The sequence below is a fragment of the Pinus tabuliformis genome, chromosome 2_2, assembly GCF_031772625.1.
Source record: "Pinus tabuliformis cultivar Carrire ecotype Pingquan chromosome 2_2, CPIR1, whole genome shotgun sequence".
Lineage (NCBI taxonomy): Eukaryota > Viridiplantae > Streptophyta > Pinopsida > Pinales > Pinaceae > Pinus > Pinus tabuliformis.
The window spans coordinates 143,055,690-143,064,353 of record NC_142300.1 but is presented as its reverse complement, the minus strand read 5'-3'; the positions used below and the strand labels follow the sequence as shown (position 1 = coordinate 143,064,353).

The 8,664-nt window shown below is 51.1% G+C and overlaps 1 non-coding gene across 1 annotated transcript; it reads left to right on the top strand.

Moving 5' to 3' along the window:
• The first annotated feature begins 5,553 nt into the window (after positions 1 to 5,553).
• On the top strand, positions 5,554 to 7,368 carry LOC149191796 (18S ribosomal RNA). The gene has a single exon (XR_016255436.1). It is a non-coding gene; the product is annotated as an 18S ribosomal RNA (ribosomal RNA).
• Positions 7,369 to 8,664: the final 1,296 nt, after the last annotated feature.

Sequence of the window (8,664 nt, the reverse complement as noted above, 5' to 3'; positions counted from 1 at the left end):
TTTCCGTGTGAAAGGTGGGTTGGTAATTGAGTTGTGTTTTCGCGTTTGCCTGAACGATGGCCTTGGGTTGTTTGTAGGGTGGCTGATTTTCATCTTCTCTCCATCCCCACTCGGTAGCGCATGAGCGGTAATGTTGGCCACGCTCGTCTTGGGAGGCATATGTGAACAATTCCCCTTCTGCTTTCCAAGTTCTTGGAGCTGTATGGGCTATTTTGGTGTGGCTCCCTTGCTCATCCTAGTCCCCCTTGCACCCCTCCAGATGATACCAGCAACAGGTTTTCTTTCCGTGTGAAAGGTGGGTTGGTAATCAAGTTGTGTTTTTGCATGTGCCTAAAGGATGGCCTTGGGTCATTTGTAGGGTTGCCGATTTTCGTCTTCTCTCCATCCCCACTCGGTAGCGCATGAGTGGTAATGTTGGCCATGCTCGTCTTGGGAGGCATATGTGAACAATTCCCCTTCTGCTCTCCAAGTTCTTGGAGCTGTATGGGCTGTTGTGGTGTGGCTCCTTGGCTCGTCCTGGTCCCCGCGTGCCCCTCCAGATGATACCAGCGACAGGTTTTCTTTCTGTGTGAAAGGTGGGTTGGTAATCGAGTTGTGTTTTTGGGTTTGCCTAAACGATGGCCTTGGATCATTTGTAGGGCCGTGATTTTCATCTTCTCTCCATCCCCACTTGGTAGCGCAAGAGCGGTAATGTTGGCCATGCTCGTCCTGGGAGGCATACGTGAACAATTCCCCTTCCACTCTCCAAGTTCTTGGAGTTGTATGGGTTGTTGTGGTGTGGCTCCTTGGCTCGTCCTGGTCCCCGTGTGCCCCTCCAGATCATACCAGCGACAAGTTTTCTTTCCATGTGAAAGGTGGGTTGGTAATCGAGTTGTGTTTTCGGGTTTGCCTGAACGATGGCCTTGGGTCATTTGTAAGGCGGCCGATTTTCATCTTCTCTCCATCCCCACTCGGTAGCGCATGAGCGGTAATGTTGGCCATGCTCAGCCGGGGAGGCATATGTGAACAGTTCCCCTTCTGCTCTCCAAGTTCTTGGAGCTGTATGGGTTGTTGTGGTGTGGCTCCCTGGCTCGTCCTGGTCCTCGAGTGCCCCTCTAGATGATACCAGCGACAGGTTTTCTTTCCGTGTGAAAGGTGGGTTGGTAATCGAGTTGTGTTTTTGTGTTTGCCTGAACGATGGCCTTGGGTCATTTGTAGGGCGGCCGATTTTCTTCTTCTCTCCATCCCCACTCGGTAGCGCATGAGCGGTAATGTTGCCCATGCTCGTCCTGGGAGGCATATGTGAACAATTCCACTTCCGCTCTCCAAGTCCTTGGAGCTGTATGGGTTGTTGTGGTGTGGCTCCCTGGCTCATCTTGGTCCTTGAGTGCCCCTCCACATGATACCAGCGGCAGGTTTTCTTTCCGTGTGAAAGGTGGGTTGGTAATCGTGTTGTGATTTTGGGTTTGCCTGAATGATGGCCTTGGGTCGTTTGTAGGGTGTCCGATTTTCATCTTCTCTCCATCCCCACTCGGTAGCGCATGAGTGGTAATGTTGGCCATGCTCATCCTGGGAGGCATACGTGAACAATTCCCCTTCCTCTCTCCAAGTCCTTGGAGCTGTATGGGTTGTTGTGGTGTGGATCCCTAGCTTGTCCTTGTCACCCTCGTGCCCCTCTAGATGATACCAGTGACAGGTTTTCTTTCCGTGTGAAAGGTGGGTTGGTAATCGAGTTTTGTTTTCGCGTTTGCCTGAATGATGGCCTTGGGTCGTTTGTAGGGTGGCCGATTTTCATCTTCTCTCCATCCCCACTGGGTAGCGCAGGAGCGGTAATGTTGCCCATGCTCATCCCAGGAGGCATATCTGGACAATTTCTCTCTAAGTTCTTGGAGCTGTAGGGGTTGTTGTGGTTTGGCTCCCTGGTTCGTCTTGGTCCCCTTGTGCCCCTCCAGATGATACCAGCGGCAGGTTTTCTTTCCGTGTGAAAGGTGGGTTGGTAATCGATTTGTGTTTTTGGGTTTGCCTTAACGATGGCCTTGGGTTGTTTGTAGGGTGTCCGATTTTCATCTTCTCTCCATCCCCACTCGGTAGCACATGAGCGGTAATGTTGGCCATGCTCGTCCCGGGAGGCATATGTGAACAATTCCCCTTCTGCTCTCTAAGTTCTTGGAGTTGTATGTGTTTTTGTGGTGTGGCTCCTTGGCTCGTCCTTGTCCCCCTTGTGCCCCTCTAGAAGATACCGGTGATAATCGATTTGCTTTGTCGGGTTTGCCGGAACGATGGCCTTGGGTCATTTGTAGGGTGGCCGATTTTCGTCTTCTCTCCATCCCCGCTCTGTAGCACATGAGCGGTAATGTGGCCCATGCTCATCCCCGTCCCTCTTTCCCATCCCAGGATAAGAATGTTGAAAGTTTTCTCGGCACTCCTTTGAGCCTTTGTTGTTGCGGTCCTAGATGGAAGCCCCAAAACTCTGTCGTGCTTATGTCACTATCGTGCCCCTCGGTTGTTGCGAATAGAGAATTTTGATTGGGCTGGGCAGCCATTTATGGCTCCATTGAAATTGGCTCCTCGTTATATTGTTCACCTCCTCCCTATTTGGTGTGGATGATTTTGTTTTTCGTGTGAAAGGTGGGTTGGTAATTGAGTTGGTTTTTCGAGTTTTCCTCAAGAATGGCCTTGGGTCGTTTGTAGGGTGTCCGATTTTCATCTTCTCTCCATACCCACTCGGTAGCGCATGAGCGGTAATGTTGGCCATGCTTGTCCTGGGAGGCATACGTGAACAATTCCCCTTCTGCACCAAGTTTTTGGAGTTGTGGACGGAAGTGGACGGGTTTTGGTTGTAAACCACCTACCCTCCCTCTTGCTTGCTTTTTCCGTCGGGCGATGTGAGGTGCTGTTCTCCTTATTGTAAAGTCAAGGGTTGGCATTCCTTTCAAAGTGCACATCGTTCGTGGTTGCATTGGCTTTGAGGTTTTGATAGATGTGTTGGCCCATATGTTTGATCGAGCGGTCGGCTTTTCCCTTGCACCTTGCGTGCATGGCAGGCTTTTGCGGCTGGAAATGTTAAGTCACAACGTTTATGGGGATTTGTTGTTTGAATTGTGTATGCACTCCTGGTCCAATGGGGAGGAGGCTTGCTATGTCGATGGTGGGGGCTATCTGGAAGAAGGATTTCAAGGTGGAACGCTTCAACCTCCCTCCTTTGCGTGGAGGTGGCCGTAGGGGAAAAGTATTCATCGTCCAGTCGGTAAAGCTGTGGGAAATCTCCTAGGTTGCCTGTACGTAGGGTGTGGGGGGTGCGGGGCTGCCCGATCCCTCCTCCTGTTTGGATATGTTCTTGTATTGTGTAGCAAGCCTCTTGATTTGCATTTATTTCCTTCCTTTGCCTTCGCATCGTGGTTTCCGTAGGCGGTCAAGTGATCGAGGTCCACCGTTTCTGCTGTCACGGGTGGACTCCTAGGTGGCCTCGGTGCGTGGCGTGGAGGGTCGGGGGGCACATTTCTAAGAGAGGTTGTGGGCTCGGTTGGTCTTGTTGTTTTGTTTCCTTCCGTTTCCTTTGCATTGAGGCTGCCGCAGGCGATCATGCGATCGAGGTCCATCGTTGCTGCTGTCCGGGTGGACTCCTAGGTGGCCTCTCTGCGGGGAGGGGAGGGTTGGGGGGCACTTGTTGTTTCAATTGTGTATGCGCTCGTGGTCCAATGGGGAGGAGGCTTGCTACATCGATGGTGGGGGCTATTTGGAAGAAGGATTTCGAGGTGGAATGCTTCGACCTCCCTCCTTTGCGTGGAGGTGGCCGTAGGGGAAAATTATTCATCGTCCGGTCGGTAAAGCTGTGGGAAATCTCCTAGGTTTCCTGTACGTAGGGTGCGTGGGGTGCGGAGCTGCCCGATCCCTCCTCCTGTTTGGATATGTGTTCTTGTATTGTGTAGCGACCCTCTTGATTTGCATTTATTTCCTTCCTTTGCCTTCGCATCGTGGTTGCCACAGGCAGTCAAGTGATCGAGGTCCACCGTTTCTGTTGGCGCGGGTGGACTCCTAGGTGGCCTCCATGCGTGGCATGGAGGGTCGGGGGCCATTTCTGAGAGAGGTTGTGGGCTCGATTGGTCTTGTTGTTTTGTTTCCTTTCGTTTCCTTTGCATTGAGGCTGCTGTAGGCGATCATGCGGTCGAGGTCCATCGTTGCTGTTGTGCGGGTGGACTCCCAGGTGGCCTCTTTGCGGGAAGGGTTGGGGGGCACTTGTTGTTTCAATTGTGTATGCGCTCGTGGTCCAATGGGGAGGAGGCTTGCTACTATAGTCATCGATGGTGGGGGCTATCTGGAAGAAGGATTTCGAGGTGGAACGCTTCGACCTCCCTCCTTTGCGTGGAGGTGGCCGTAGGGTAAAATTATTCATCTTCCGGTTGGTAAAGCTGTGGGAAATCTCCTAGGTTGCCTATACATAGGGTGCGTGGGGTGCGGCACTCCCCGATCCCTCCTCCTCCTATTTGGATATGTGTTCTTGTATTATGTAGTGACCCTCTTGATTTGCACATTTACTTCCTTCCTTTGCCTTCACATCGTGGTTGCCGCAGGCGGTCAAGTGATCGAGGTCCACCTTTGCTGCTGTCGCAGGTGGACTCCTAGGTGGCCTCGGTGCGTGGCGTGGAGGGTCACGGGGCATTTTTGAGAGAGGTTGTGGGCTCGTTTGGTCTTGTTTTATTTCCTTCCATTTCCTCTCTGCATTGAGGCTGCCGCAGGCGATCATGCGATCGAGGTCCATCGTTGCTGTTGTCCGGGTGGACTCCTAGGTGGCCCCTGTGCGGGGAGGGGAGGGGTGGGTTGGGGGGCATTTCTAAGGGAGGTTGCGGGCTCGGTTTGTCTTGTATGATTTCCTTCCCTTGCCTTTGTGTCGAGGCTGCCGCAGGCGATCATCCGATCGAGGTCCACTGTTGTTGTTGTCCAGGTGGACTCCTAGGTGGCATCGGTGCGGGGTGGGGAGGTTTGTATGGCCTCTCTATGATAGGATGTGTTCGGTCGGTCGTCCTATTTTTATTTCCTTCCTTTTCCTTCGTGTCGAGGCTGTCGCAGGCAGTCGGGAGATCGAGGTCCATCGTTGCTGCTGTCCGGGTGGATTCCTAGGTGGCCTCGGTGCGGGGGCGGGGAGGGTTGCAGCTCATTTGTAATATAGAGGTTGCGTGGTTGGTCATTCTCCATTTGTTTCCTTTGCATCGAGGCTGCCGCGGGCGATCGAGGTCCATCGTTGCTGCTGTCCGGGTGGACTCCTAGGTGCCCTCGGTGTGGGGCATGGAGGCCTTTGGAGGAATTTCTAAGGGAGTCGGTGAGTGATCGCTCGTTTTCTTGTTGGTTGGTTCGTGGCTTCAAAATCCGGAGTGGCCTTGGTGCGTTGTGGCTCGGTAGGTCTGCGCATTTGTTCGCCATGTCCTTGGCATGTTGCGTGTGCTTCCTTCTTGGGATGCAAGAGGTGCAAGGCATAAAAGTTTTACATGATATTTTGACGTCTCTTTGACTTGATGGGTTTTTAGGCTGGCTCTCGGTAAGAGAGCGACCAGAATGCCCTTTGAAGTGGGAGGGTACTACCTGGTTGATCCTGCCAGTAGTCCTATGCTTGTCTCAAAGATTAAGCCATGCATGTCTAAGTATGAACTAATTCAGACTGTGAAACTGTGGATGGCTCATTAAATCAGTTATATGTTTTTTGATGGTACCATACTACTCGGATAACCGTAGTAATTCTAGAGCTAATATGTGCACCAAGTCCCGACTCCTTGGAAGGGATGAATTTTTTAGATAAAAGGCCAGCGTGGGCTTGCCTGCTTCTCCGGTGAATCATGATAACTCGACGGATCGCACAGCCCTTGTGCTGGCGATGCTTCATTCAAATTTCTGCCCTATCAACTTTTGATGGTAGGATAGAGGCCTACCATGGTGGTGATGGGTGACGGAGAATTAGGGTTCGATTCCAGAGAGGGAGCCTGAGAAACGGCTACCACATCCAAGGAAGGCAGTAGGCGCGCAAATTACCCAATCCTGACATTGGGAGGTAGTGACAATAAATAACAATACTGGGCTCATCGAGTCTGGTAGTTGGAATGAGTACAATCTAAATCCCTTAACGAGGATCCATTGGAGGGCAAGTTTGGTGCCAGCAGCCGTGATAATTCCAGCTCCAATAGCGTATATTTAAGTTGTTGCAGTTAAAAAGCTCGTAGTTGGATCTTGGGTCGTAAGGGTCGGTCCGCCTACTCGGTGTGCACCTGCCCTTCCGTCCGTTTTTTCGGCGGCATGCTCCTGGCCTTAATTGGCTTGGTCGCGGTTCCGGCACTGTTACTTTGAAAAAATTAGAGTGCTCAAACCAAGCTTATGCTATGAATACATTAGCATGGAATAACGTGATAGGAGTTTGGTCCTATTGTGTTGGCCTTCGGGACGAGAGTAATGATTAATAGGGACTATCGGGGGCATTCGTATTTCATTGTCAGAGGTGAAATTCTTGGATTTATGAAAGGCGGACTACTGTGAAAGCATTTGCCAAGGATGTTTTCATTAATAAAGAACGAAAGTTGGGGGCTCGAAGACGATCATATACCGTCCTAGTCTCAACCATAAATGATGCCGACCAGGGATCGGAAAATGTTGCTCTAAGGACCCCGCCAGCACCTTCTGAGAAATAAGAGTCTTTGGGTTCTGGGGGGAGTATGGTCGCAAGGCTGAAACTTAAAGGAATTGATGGAAAGGCACCACCAGGAGTGGAGCATGCGGCTTAATTTGACTCAACACGGGGAAACTTACCAGGTCCAGACATAGTAAGGATTGACAGATTGGGAGCTCTTTCTTGATTCTATGGGTGGTGGTGCATGGTTGTTCTTAGTTGGTGGAGCGATTTGTCTGGTTAATTCCGATAACAAATGAGACCTCAGCCTGCTAACTAGCTACGCGGAGGTTCCCCTTCACGGCCAACTTCTTAGAGGGACTATGGCCATTTAGGCGATGGAAGTTTGAGGCAATAACAGGTCTGTGATGCCCTTAGATGTTTTGTGCCGTACGCACGCTACACTGATGCATCCAATGATTTTTTATTCCTGGTTCAAGAGGATCGGGAAATCTTCTCAAATTGCATCGTGATGGGGATAGACCATTGCAATTATTGGTCTTCAAAGTAGGAAATTCCTAGTAAGCGCATGTCATCAACTCGTGTTGACTACGTCCTTGCCCTTTGTACACACCGCCCGTCACTCCTACCGATTGAATGATCCGGTGAAGTGTTCGGATTGTGTCGAGGATGGTGGTTCACCGCCGTCGATGTCGTGAGAAGTTCATTGAACCTTATCATTTATAGGAAGGAGAAATCGTAACAAGGTTACCATAGGTGAACCTGCAGTAGGATCATTGATAGCAGGGGTTTTCTTTTTTGGTTCGGGCTGGTTGGGTTTCGATTGCAATGTGGGACTTTGTGGTGCGTCTCTAGGGGAGTGGGTTTGGTGTTTGGCGGGAACATTGTTGGTTGGTTTTCTCGAGGTAACTACGCATGTTTTTTTGTGTGTGCTTGCAAGCCATGCTTGTGCTTGTCCCACCCATCCTTTATTTTTCTTCCCCCCAATGTGTTTCTGCAGGGGGTCCGGAAGCTTGTTTCTTGGGAGCCCTTCCGACGACCTGTTCGGCCGGGTTGCTGCAGAGTTGAGGTGCTCGGTAAATACGATGGATAAATTCGGACTCATTCATAGTGGCGGTGCTTGGTCTTTTGTTCATTGGAAGGCATGGGCCAAGGGTGTGGGCTTCCATAGTTGGTTCTCTCGAAAAGGTGGCAGCAGTTGATGTGTTGCTTGGGTGAGCTTTTTCGCTGGTGGTTGGGTCGAGGGAGTGGTTGCGCGCGCACCTGGTATATCAAACCTTCCGTGAGGCAAGATTGTTAGGGTGCGGTCAAGTATGGGATGGAAGAATAGCGGTTCAACCCGTTGGGCTGGCCACCCTAGTCCCTCCCGACCGTTCCTCGACATGCCCTCGCGGAAGGGTTGGGTGTCGAGGTAATGAAAAACCCATCCCTTGGTCTGAGCTCCATTGAGATCACAATTTTCCCCGCCGACAGGCATGAGGGTGGCAATCTTATCTCGTGCCTTTGCCATCGAGGGAATTCCTCATCCTCTCGTGACCCACTCCCCTTCTGAGGGAAAAAGAAGTAGCGGGTCATGTCTTTGTTCCTCCCTTTGGATTGTGGGTTTTTTGTGGGACTTGCGTCATTTCTTTGTTTCGTGGTGTGCGCTTTGCGAACGTCCCTCTCTCTAGTGGCCTTGCACCATCGATGTATTTGTGGCCCGTGGCTTTCTCCAGCGTTGAGCGTCGGCCCGTGACAACTCCTCTTTGGAGTTTGATTATTTGACCCCCGTTGACTCTCTCGCTGGAAAGGTTGTTGGGTGTTTTGTACACGGAGGGGTGCAAGAGCGGGGTGGGTTTGTGTTATTGGCAGCGGTCTATTTGTCATTTGAAGCCTTGTACCGCTAGGTTGGGGGGCTGTGTGCCTCTTAGTGACGTGCTCCAAACACTGGTCTCATCATTTCCCTTGTCTTTTCTATTGGTCAGTTTTAGGTTGTGATTTATTTGCTTGGTTGTTTGCTATGTTGTAAAGCTGGAAAGGGTGTTGTGCTGAATGCATGTGGGAGGGTGTGAAGAGGTGGGACGCTTTTTTGATTG